A 12,101-nucleotide genomic window follows, 5' to 3' on the forward strand; every position below is an offset into this window, starting at 1 on the left:
AAAAAACTAGATACACCTCGTGTGACTTTTTCCCTAAATTTATGCACTATGTCACCTTGACCAATGCCATACTGCTATATATTCCACGGGTTCGGGGACTTGGAGCATTTTGTTAAAGCGATCTGTTAGAATACCAAATAACCGCGTGTTTTATTTGAATCACAGGCCACCAAAAATAGAATCATTTGGTGTCTTCCGTGGATCAACTATACGAAGACTGCGCGGGGGATCGCGGCAGATTCCACTGAAGAGGAGTGGAGACGCGTCCACTGGACACGGAGGCGGATGCCGAGCGCGACACACGCGTAAGAAGTGCGCAGCAGGCGCGCCGTAGCACGAGGCCGCCGCCCGCCGCCGCCTCTTGTACTGTTTCCGGGTCCGACGGCATCCAAAACCAGTCGGCGAGGACAAGAGACTTTCCTGGTACGGCTCCCCCCTCCCCCCCCCCCCCCCGCCAGGGCGGCACTAGTCAGGTCTCGGTGTTCGCATGCGAAGCAGCACATTAACGATACGGTGGACGGCGGCGGTGTGTGCAACCGCGCTCCCCGTCTGCTCGGCGGTGTTGTGGTGTTGCGACAGGCCGGCCCCGCAGCCGGGACTGACGCAAGGTCGCCTAGTGACCGCTCCGGGGCGGGGCCGGGCCGGACGGTGTCGGCCGAAGGTATCGAGTAATGCCGAGCGATGTTGGCTGAGGGTGTCAAGCAGCGCCGGGCGGTGGCGGCTGAAGGTGTCAAATGGCACCGGGCAGCGTCGACTAAGGGTGTCAAATAGCACTGGGCGGTGTTGGCTGAGGGTGTCAAATAGCACAGGGCGGTGTCGGTTGAGGGTGTCAAATAGCACTGGGCGATGCCGGTTGAGGGTGTCAAATAGCACAGGGCGGTGTCGGCTGAGGGTGTCAAATAGCACAGGGCGGTGTCGGTTGAGGGTGTCAAATAGCACAGGGCGGTGTCGGCTGAGGGTGTCGAATAGCACTGGGCAGTGTCGGCTGAGGGTGTCAAATAGCACAGGGCGGTGTCGGCTGAGGGTGTCAAATAGCACTGGGCAGTGTCGGCTGAGGGTGTCAATAGCACTGGGCAGTGTCGGCTGAGGGTGTCAAATAGCACAGGGCGGTGTCGGTGAGGGTGTCAAATAGCACTGGGCAGTGTCGGCTGACAAATAGCTGGCAGTGTGGCTGAGGGTGTCAAATAGCACAGGGCGGTGTCGGTTGAGGGTGTCAAATAGCACTGGGCGCGGTGTCGGTTGAGGTTGTCAAATAGCACAGGGCGGTGTCGGCTGAGGTGTCGAATAGCACTGGGTGGTGTCGGCTGAGGGTGTCAAATAGCACAGGGCGGTGTCGGCTGAGGTGTCGAATAGCACTGGGTGTGTCGGCTGAGGGTGTCAAATAGCACAGGGCGATGTCGGCTGGCGGCGCCAGTAGCAGCCGCTGCGAAGGCCGCCCATGAAGATTATTGAATTAATGGTGGGTTAAGCGCGAAAGTGAACGAAACTTTGAAAAATGGAAATGTTGCGGAATTGAAATAAATGAAGTACGATTCGTATACCTTAGACCCAGATGATATACGGGAGGTTTGTTTTCTTAACAGCGCTGACATACATGACAGAGTGTACCCACTTCTGCATCAGGCGCGAAAGGGGGAGCAGCCAAGGGAGGGACCACACCTTCTTCCTTTCCATAGGCCCGGATTTTTCGTGTTTCACCAGGTGGCTCCCGATGAGGAGGTTAAAATAGGCGTGACGCGTGGTCATCGAGCTCTGTGCTCCTCCCTCCAGAAACCCTTGCCGCGTCTCCGGCCGTAAAGGTGACAATCGAGCACCGAATCTGTGACACCATGGATACTTGCCGGACAGGATACAGTGATACCCGAGGCGCTCGACGCATTGCATTTCGAGGACGGAGATCTAATCAGCGCTACCAGAAGCCTACTCATCCCTAAAACATATTGCTAACGTTAGTCCGTCGCCACGCCAGACGCATCAAAGATCACCGTGGCCGTGTCACGCTCCTGCTGGCTTCAGCCTGGGTCGCTGCTGGGGTGGTGTGCGCACTGCTCCCAGCCGAAGTCGCGAAAACTTTCAGAAAATAAATGAGATGTTTGAAGCCAGACTATGGTGAATCACAGTGCTCGAATTAGCATGTGATAGATTGGTTTACACCGAACTTGTGTGTAAAGATCCATGGTGATCTGAATAATGAGCAAATGGCTGTGCACGGAGTTCCTGTAACGCCTGATATTATTTTGAAGACAGGGCGCTTTTTTGAGGACCAAACTTCTATTGCAGCAAGCCATGCCTGTATCAAGGCAAGCCCGTGGTCGCGGTGTCGATTTCAAAGCCAAACTAAATCTTTCAGCCAAGGTGCGGACAGTGCCCGAACACCTGCTATCTATTGGTCCTATTGTGCGGACTGGGCCTGCAGCTGGATGGCCTCACCTGGCTGGAGGCGTCTTTTGTTGCTGTCCTACGGTGCGCCCAAATAGCCTCGGCAAACAGCACGTTCAGAGATTCGTCTATGCCAAGATAGCTCTGTCTCGCCCTTGTTTGCCAGGTTAACTCCACCATTGAAGGATTAATCACATTTTTTAAGCACTCGCCGTTTAGGAATGCTCCTTTTGGTTTTATCCTGTGCGGGCGCGCCCTGGCACCAGCAGCCCCACCCATATCCTGACTCCAGAGCTTTGCCACCCCTGCATCGCTGCTGATTGGCTGTCCGTAAGACATAATGCTTGCCACGTGACCAGCCCCACGTGATCCGGCCAGTCCGGGAAAGCCGGCTCAGAAAGTACGCGATTAGGGTCCTTGCGGAGGGGAGGGTGTTCATCCCTGCAGCACAGACACTCTTTCTAATATGAAGAAATCTACAGCGCATTGCAGCGCATGGATTACTTGGTGTTATAGACCACAGAGAGTTCCTGCAACCAACATTTTTGTTTAGGCTCCAATTAGACGTAAGAGAGATTCAGACGCCTGGAATCCCAGCTGCCAGCACGCGGGTGACAATAGCTTTGGTTTGACTCAAAGGATGGCGTGAGTAGTGCGCATGCTCGGCTTAAATACTGCATGACTCAGCTACTAAACTGTCATCAAGTGTGGTTGACTCACTAGTCACGTGCTAAATAAACCGGATGAATTCTTACTCGCCAGCTTGAGGTAAACGATAACACTGCCGTTGCATCCAGATGCAATCTGCAGCCATCCTTTGGGCTTTCAATCTGGCTTATGAGGATATATCTGGTAAAATGATCTAAACTGACGTTATGTTCATGGCTGTGAGCTAAAAGTCCCTCACCAAGTCCCCAGCGAGGCATGCTTATGCCCTGTAATCTTCACGAGCCACAAACAAGCAGAAATCCCCCGTCACTCGAACGAATCCTCGCCCGTCTAATGACGTCACGAAAGCCATCACTTTCAACATAACACTCATATCCAGTTCACGGAAACCTCTCCAACTTGCAACGCGGCAGTCTTTAGCGATTTCTCTCTGTCTTTAGCAACGGTGCTGTGCCTGCCAATTGCCGGATGAAAAACAATAGCTGTGGGGAACCGGAAGGACGTGATTTTATTCGTATATGAGCCGTGATCTTGCACAACCGTCATCTCACGACCCTGACAACACAGCACCAGATGTGAATGGAGTTCCACCGAATTCCAGAATTCTGTCGTCGGTGGCTGCAAAAACCCGGCTAACTCGCACATGATCGTCACAATAATTGTGAAGCGGCATGCCAAAGTGGCAGTTCATCTAGCTTTCCAAGGCAAGATGTGGGGAGAAGCAGGATCTTAAGAACAGCTACAACTTGTTTTTACTTGTTTGTGTTCATGCGCCTCAGCGGGCGGCCCGTTTACAAACATCGTGGAGCTATTTCGGAACCTAAAGTTATTTCTAACTAGAGTCTGTCGCCATTCAATAAACGTCGGGTAACGCCGTTTACTAATGCAGATAGGCGAGCGCGTGCTTTCTTACTAGCACGTCTGTGAGACTACTAACGCGAGGGAATTTCCATAGGCGTTCGCGGGATGCATGTCGCTTGTGGTCAGGAAAGCCATGACCTTAGTGACAGGCGTGCTGCGCCTCAAACCGCTGAAGAGCTGGAGACTGGCGGCCGGCCGGATCATGGGAGCTGCGGTGGCGTCTCCGAAGATTGCGGATGGCTTAGAGGCGCGGAGTCAGCTGAACTTGACATTGCCTGCCGAATGGAGGATTCGAGAAGGAAGATTTGACAGCCCTGGGGCACCTGAGATGGATCTGAGGCCAGGGAAGGACTCGCGTCGACGGGGGATCGGAAGCCGATCCGACATCAGACGAGGATTTGAAGACAATCCGACATCAGACAAGGGTTTAAAGAGGATCTGACATCAGACAAGGATATAAAGAGGATCTGACATCAGACGAGGATGTGAAGAGGATCTGACCATCAGACGAGGATGTGAAGAAGATCTGACATCAGACGAGGATGTGAAGAAGATCTGACATCAGACGAGGTTCTGAAGAAGATCTGACATCAGACTAGGGTTTGAAGAGGATCCCACATCAGACGAGGGTCTGAAAAGGATCCCACACCACAGGAGCAGGTGAGGTCGCAGTGGGGGATTGGAAGGGCGGGCGGAGGACGGTTGAAAGACGCCACGATTGCAGGTGGGGACTAGAAGAGGCGCTGGTAGAGGACCAATGGTATGCTCAGTTATAAGAGCAATGGTGAGATTATTGTTTTTGAGGACTAGTTGCAGCACTCGTGTAAACACTGATAGACAAATGGTAAAAAATTTGGACAATTCGAGAAGGCAGCGAAAAGCTCCACATCGAGCCCTTTGCATCCCCCCCGATGTCTACTATCCCATCCGCGTCCTCCCATGTCCCCCGTTCCCCACGCGCAGCCTCGTGAGCACTTCGCTACCCCCATCCCGCCTCCCATCGCCCCTGACCCTGACCCCGGCTCAGCCTCGCCCGTACCTGTGCGGAGTCAGCTGGTAATTTCCCTTTAGCTCGCTCCTGTGCGCCACGGTGTTGGTTCCGTTACCAGGGTTGTTTCATTATCTTTTTTTATCGGGACGGCCGATGCCTTGACCCTTCCCACGGCTCATCTTTGGTGCTGGAGCCACCGGGCATCCGCTTCCAAGCATGGGTGTTTACAGGGATTTTTCTAAAGGGGTTAAACGCCTCTTTTCCACGCTAAAAAGTTATTGTGCGTACGAATGTAATTCGATGAGGTGAGCTTCACAACAAAAATTATGGCTCCCCACTTCCAATCCTAAAGACGCATCCACAACATATCCTGGTACACTTCTGCTCGTGCAAATGGGCTTGGGTACATGTATGTGTTGTTTTCGCAGAACCATCTCTGCGGTAAGCGAGAACCTCGACAGTGAGCAAGCGGCTCTCGGGAAACGTGCTCGCTGCAATGGAGGTTTTTCATCGAGATTGCGGCTGCAAAACCATGCGGAACCGGACGCAGGCGCGCGTGGTACGACCAATGAACAAACACAATACAAAAAACCAATTCTAAGTATATTTGCATTTCATTTCATGTTCGTTTAAATTTAGAAAAGACGGAGACGTGATTACGATGACTGGCAGGTAGCGAAAGAAGGAGCGTCGTTAAAAAGGAACAAATTACAGCTGAAGGTCCCTATGGGTTGGTGTCCTGCTGTTAACAGCCGCATCTTGTGAGAGGATAAGCTATGCAAGCTGCCATATGTTAATAAGGAGATATCAAAGAAGGTATCAGGGAGCATTTCTCTAGCCTTGGTCAGCCGTATCATGCGAGATAAGGATTCTGTGCCCGGAAATCAGGTTTTGGTTCGTCAACAATGTCCTAGGTTTTTTTCAGTTTCTGGCATTATCTGAGAGTGGGTAACGGTATGTCACATGTCACGTGACAAATGCTTTATACGCAATGGCTTTCAAATAGATCAGACATTTACTGCGTTCGATAAAAAGAAATAAGACAAAGTGGACTGAAGGTTTGTAGACGAAGGCAGCAATACTTGGAAAATCCCTAAAAAGTAGCTTGACTGATTTTGCGAATCAAAGCCATGCTTTCAGTGCAGAGCGCATCTAATTAAATGTTTCTTAAACCTAGAGCATTAAAGCACCAGGTGCTTACGTCATACATCTGGTCCAGAAGTTCATTACATAGTCCTGTGGATCTCTTGAACAGGCCACACCGTGCTATTTCTCACGGGCAGGCACTTAAAATAAAACACTCGTGTGCAGCACCCGGAGAGTGTGGGGCAGGGGGGAGGTAGCCAAGGGCAAGACGAGAAGAAGAGCTGTCGGGCTTGCGCCGGGCTGACGGACATTCTCGTCTTAAGAACCGCAACGGGCGTTACTTTGGACGAGTACCGCAATGGTTTTCCAGCGAGGCTGCCGCCATCCAGCAGCGTCCATATTGAAAAATGGGTTTGATTTGTTCAAATCTCAATTTTTTACGGCTGGATCAGCCTAGCCACATCAGTACTAGAGAATCGATATAATCTTTGTAAAAAATGTGGCCAAGCTGAGCGCCCTGCAATAACCGCATGGTGATTGTTACTTTCACTAGCCTTGGTTGACTTCCTTACAAAACCTGATTTCCTGCTTGCTTTAAATATTATAGCGTCAAAACAAGCTCCAAAGAAACTTTCGATTGCTAGCAAGACACCAAGGTCACGCATGCACGTCATGCTGTTCATACCTGCGCCTCCATATGGTACATATATGTACCATGGGAGCGATGTATGGCTACCAGTTTTGTATAAACCCTGCTCTGCGATGGGAACAGCGTCAGCTCCCATGATATAGCATGATTTAGACCAGCGACAAAGTGCGTTGAAACCATGCTTCAGAACAGCTTCGTTTGCCCGACTAGTAACTCTATAGCATATCGCTACATCGTCATCGAAACATCAGACTGAAGGTCTATAGGGCAGCGGGCGAATTAAGTCACCAATTTCTCCGATATGCAGTTCGTGATAAACTCTCTTATTTGATATGCCGAAGAATCATCGGACAATTCGCCACCAAAGCCAAGTGTTGTCATCCCGATAAATGTCCGAAGGACTAGACTTCCACAACAAGTACGTCCAGCGGATACTGGTTTCCCGCAGGACCCGTGCGAAACTTAGTACTTTGCAAACTATGCAGCGTAAAGGAAAAATTACATGTGAAAAAGTACATGAATCAAAAGAGTATGTCGGGCCTTAAACGTGCTTCACTCAAAAGTAGTTTTAGGTAGGTGCAAACCCTTGGAATTGTTTCTTCCGTGAACAGATGGCTGTAAATGCTGAAAAAGCCAACAGGATGTCGTGAATGCATTCTGGTTCTTGGGAAAACGGCTGCCATGATTGTGTTGTGATTGCCTTTCCTGAATACAAGGAAAGCTGGCCTCTCCCTTCTGTAGACGGCTATCAGTGTGTCATCTGCTGTTTCATCTGCTGTTTGATCTCCTTTCATGGTCTTGGTCTGTGGAGAAACAGGTCTTATTAAATGAAGGCATCATGCTCGCGTGGGTACCTAGTCAGGGCCCAGAATAAATGAAATCCAGAAATGTAGCGCAAAAGTTGCAACGCAAGTACCCATGAACGCTATCTCAACGAAACTTGCCAGAAAAGAACACAGGAAAGGGACGATGATGCTTTACTTCAAGATAATTTCATGATCATGAATGATGAAATTAAATGATCATCACATAAAAGGGATTCGCGTCAAAGAACATGCGCAAGAAGCCTTTCCTAACAACCTTCCAATTCATTATATCGTTACAAGCCGACTGACTTTGCTCTGCGCACCGCTAAGCGCACGAACCGGAGAAGCCTCGCACGAACCGGAGAAGCCTCGCACGAACCGGAGAAGCCTCGCACGAACCGGAGAAGCCTCGCACGAACCGGAGAAGCCTCGCACGAACCGGAGAAGCCTCGCACGAACCGGAGAAGCCTCGCACGAACCGGAAAGCCTCGCACGAACCGGAGAAGCCTCGCACGAACCGGAGAAAGCCTCGCACGAACCGGAGAAGCCTCGCACGAACCGGAGAAGCCTCGCACGAACCGGAGAAGCCTCGCACGAACCGGAGAAGCCTCGCACGAACCGGAGAAGCCTCGCACGAACCGGAGAAGCCTCGCACGAACCAGAGAAGCCTCGCACGAACTGGAGAAGCCTCGCATGCCATCGTGAGATCTACGCGCTGCCGGCGGCGACACGTGATCCGAGATAGCCCGGCGTGCTCAGATTGATAATCACGCCGCCCGTCCGAGACGGGCTGACGTAAGCCGCGCCCCCGGCGCAGACAATGCCCGCCCCCTGGTGCGTGTGGCAACAGGACCGCCTCCTGACCACGCCAGGCGGGACCTGCAACAGCTGACAGGCATTGTTCGCCGGCGCGGCCGCGGCACCCTGAGAGACCGACCCGCATACGAAATGTGATGATACGAGGCGGCGGCGGCGCACAGGACGGCTCTGTGAGGTGTTTTTTCTTGCGCTTCTGTATGACGGCGGGGTTGTTGTTCAGCCGCGTGCTGAGTTTCGTGGGTGTTGTTGTGGTACTGTTGGTGCCTTCGGTGCTGTTGGTGTTGGTGAGGGCTGAGACGATGTGTCTACGGAATGGCGTGGCTTGGACGGGCGATAGGAATGTTTCTTTCGCAGTTCGAGATGTTTGTCGAAGCTGCCGAATGGCAACGCAGCACTGTGTTTGAAAGAGTTGTATTTTTCTAAGACCATAGCTCTTACAAACTGTCAGCCGTATCGTGTTAACCACATTGAGAAGTTGCAGGGAATATAGACAGACGAGTGCCGCGTTCACACGTTCCGCGCGGTACCCGGGAGACGTTTCTTTTGCTCATCGTTAGTCACGCTGCTCTGAGCGTTGCTTTTGTATGAAACCAGAAGTAAAGCGCCAGTTTCTTTTGCTCATAGCCACGTTGCTCTCGGCGTTGTTTTTGTATGAAACCAGAGGTAAGGCGCCACGTCTCTTTTCATTCGGAAATTATGTTGAATGCTGCATCTGACATACGTACTGAAACAAATTAGCATGTCATGTCCATTGTTGTCATGACTGCGGGAACTCAGTGAAGTATGACACATGAATACCCCAGTCAAGGACCTGGATATGACATGCAAATGGACCGTGCCACTTCGAAGTTTTGCCAAAATGAGTGAATAAGATTAGACAAAACGCATTGTCCGCGAAAATTGCTTTAACAAGAACGGATCTTTTGTCTGTTTTGCATTCCAGAACTCTGAATGGTACGCAAGCCTAAAAAGGCAGGGTGGTCCCAGGGTGGACCGAGATACACCAGCCGCTGAACAATGGGTGCAATTTGTTAGAAAAAGACGAAGTCATGTCCCTAGCAGCAGCCTGTGTCCCTATGCTGGTCCGCCCTAGCTAATCATCTTTCATCTGTCAGTGAAGGTGCCAACGATGTAATCAGGCAGCCAAAGCAAGCGGGCCCCGATTTCCTGCAGCTGTTATTGATGGATGCCCCCAGACGTTATTGATGGATGCCCCTGCATCCCGCAGCGCGTTCAATCCCATGCGACGCGCATCCATTTCTACTCGCAAGTCACGCATGGGCAGGAGAGTCTGCCTGACCATCTCTACAAGGCAAGGCGAGTACATCCTCTCCGAGGGCCGCATCGTCACTGCTGAGTGCAAGGAGTGGGGAGCGTTTACGCCGTAAATCATCTGCCCTCGAGCTCGAAATAGACCGTGGCAGCGGGGCTGACGGAGAGGTCAGAGGTCATGGTCCAGCGGCCGCCGCCGGCTAGTTCGCGGACACAAACAAGGTATCTGGGTCAGCGCGGTGGCGGGGGCGGTAGTCGGTTTTCTCGCTCCTCGCCTGCGGACTCAGACATTTGATTCACATGCTGTTTTGGTCTTGTTCTCTTGTTGTCGGCGGACGGTTGGAAGCACGCGTGCGTTGCTTGCTGTGTGTGTCTGTTTCCAGCCAGGGAAAATGAGTGTCCTTGAATCTCGGTTTTGGCGCCACAGGAAGAGGTCATGTTTTTTAGGAGTTTTTGCAATTACTTAGGCTTACTTGTTGAAGGCCTGGAGACGGTGGTTTAAAAGCGGAAAAAATGTCGGCAATAAAGGAGATAAGCTGGCAGTATTAGATAACAGGTTTTGACAGTCTTGCGTCTTGTGATGACGGTGACACAATTGTGCTCAGAAACTGGCTAAGTGGAGAACATCAGTCACTAAAATTGGACGCACTGAAGGGCGTGCAATAAGTGTCAAACGATAAAAGATAAATGAGCCGCATGATCATCTTGAACTACACGAAAATAAGTGAGTTTGATATACTGCAGTGTTGGGTTTGCTCGCAGCATCGTTTATTGGCTTGAAAAATGCTAAGGCTGTGAACAAGTCCAATGAATGCGAAGTTTCTTTAAGCCCCCTCATAGAACAGTACGCGTTACGAACAGTACGAACAGTACGAACAGTACTGTACGCAAATAAGTTATGTAACTTTGATGCGTGATATGCATTATGGCAACGCTCTAACAAGGAATCTATTTGAATGGAGTTCATTTCTTTAAAAAATTGCTTTGCCATCCCCAAATATCGGAGTCACTACCGAAACGCTTCGGCTCCAGACTTACGGACGTAAGTGCGTAAGGTTTAAAACTTTCAAAACGACTGATAGCTCTTCAGTGATGTTGCTGTCTTGTCACATCGGACTGCTTCCACGCGTGCCAGCTCTCCTTTTCAGTGAAAAGTTTGAATTACCGGATAAAACAAACACCCGACACGTTTTGCCCGTCCGTTTTCAATCGCTGTACTGTTACTTGCAGATGTCATAATAAGAAGAGGAAAATGTAATTACGACCACTAATACGTTTATATATCGTCTGATTTGCACTGGTAGATGTCTTACCAAACATTGTGCCGTTACGAAAATCGCTCGGGCATCGCAAAGAAATTACGCGCGCCCTGAGAGGATATGCACCGTTTGACACCGAAGATGCACCGAAGATGACAAGAGCACGATGAAAAAGCCGGACAAATAAGATAGCATATGCCGCCCCGAGAGAGCACCATTTAACAGAACCGCGTGGACTCTGGACTGCGGATGTTAATTCATTCGCAGTTGGGGTGCTGCGATCTCCCAACTCTTCGCTCGGCCTCGACGGCCACGAATGCAGGGGAGGGAGAGCAGAGGTACGTTAGCACAGACCACAATCGCCTTAGCACTGCGTAAGGTGCAAACGTGTGGTTAAATTTGTTCGATGATTGATTAAATACTGCAGACTTGTCATAGATAAGATCCCAGTGACACTTCAAGGATATAAGCGGTTTTATGGTGACAAATTTTATTACCGTTTGAAGAGGGGACGCATTTGTTAGCAGTAATTATCAGCTGGTTTGTTTTTCGTCTGATGTGCAAGAAGATCGCCGGTCGCGCAAGTGCAGGCATTAATACAAGAATGAGCTATCATTAGATTCTGATGAAAATAACTCGCGCTGACGCAAGACCTGTCCAAATTTGTATGGTCCGGTTCTGCCCGGGATGGGGCAAGCCTCAAACTGTTGCTGGTCGGAAATGCGGACCAGACTGTACGCCACAACAATATGCATATTCCGCAAAGAACTCGTCAATTGGTCAGTAAATTGATGATAATAATTTGTCGTGTTCAGTGGCACTAATTCTCTACTTAAATATTTGGCCTGTAAATGCAGCCTATCGCATGGCCTTTCGAGAAACCGATGAAACCTGATATCGTTGCTTTCCGCTCTGTCAACAAACCAATGATCGGATTGTATTCGCAAGGCTGCTTTATCAACGCCCGGAAAATGCGTAAATATTCCAACCTTCTTATCAAACATGCAGTATGTATGACATAGTCAATAATATTTTAGTATTATGTACACTTTGTGCTAGCACAATCGTCGTGCAGGAGCCCTGCAGCACTGGTTAAAGACTCTCTGTGAAAACTCGCGCAGTCCTAGGTTTCCAGCACAAAAGCGACGACGGCTTAATCAAGCGATAATGTGTTCGTCTATTAAGCCGCCGAAGCCCGGCACGGTCGGCCGCCCAGCTGACATTGGCGGCACGCTTCGTTGCCAGCCTGAAACTCCCAGGCGCGAGCGAAACCATTACGGCACTCTCCATTTCTCAACCGTCTGTTTTTA

The sequence above is a fragment of the Pollicipes pollicipes genome, unplaced genomic scaffold (assembly GCF_011947565.3).
Source record: "Pollicipes pollicipes isolate AB1234 unplaced genomic scaffold, Ppol_2.1 Scaffold_6052;HRSCAF=7182_pilon_pilon_pilon, whole genome shotgun sequence".
Taxonomy (NCBI): Eukaryota; Metazoa; Arthropoda; class Thecostraca; order Pollicipedomorpha; family Pollicipedidae; genus Pollicipes; species Pollicipes pollicipes.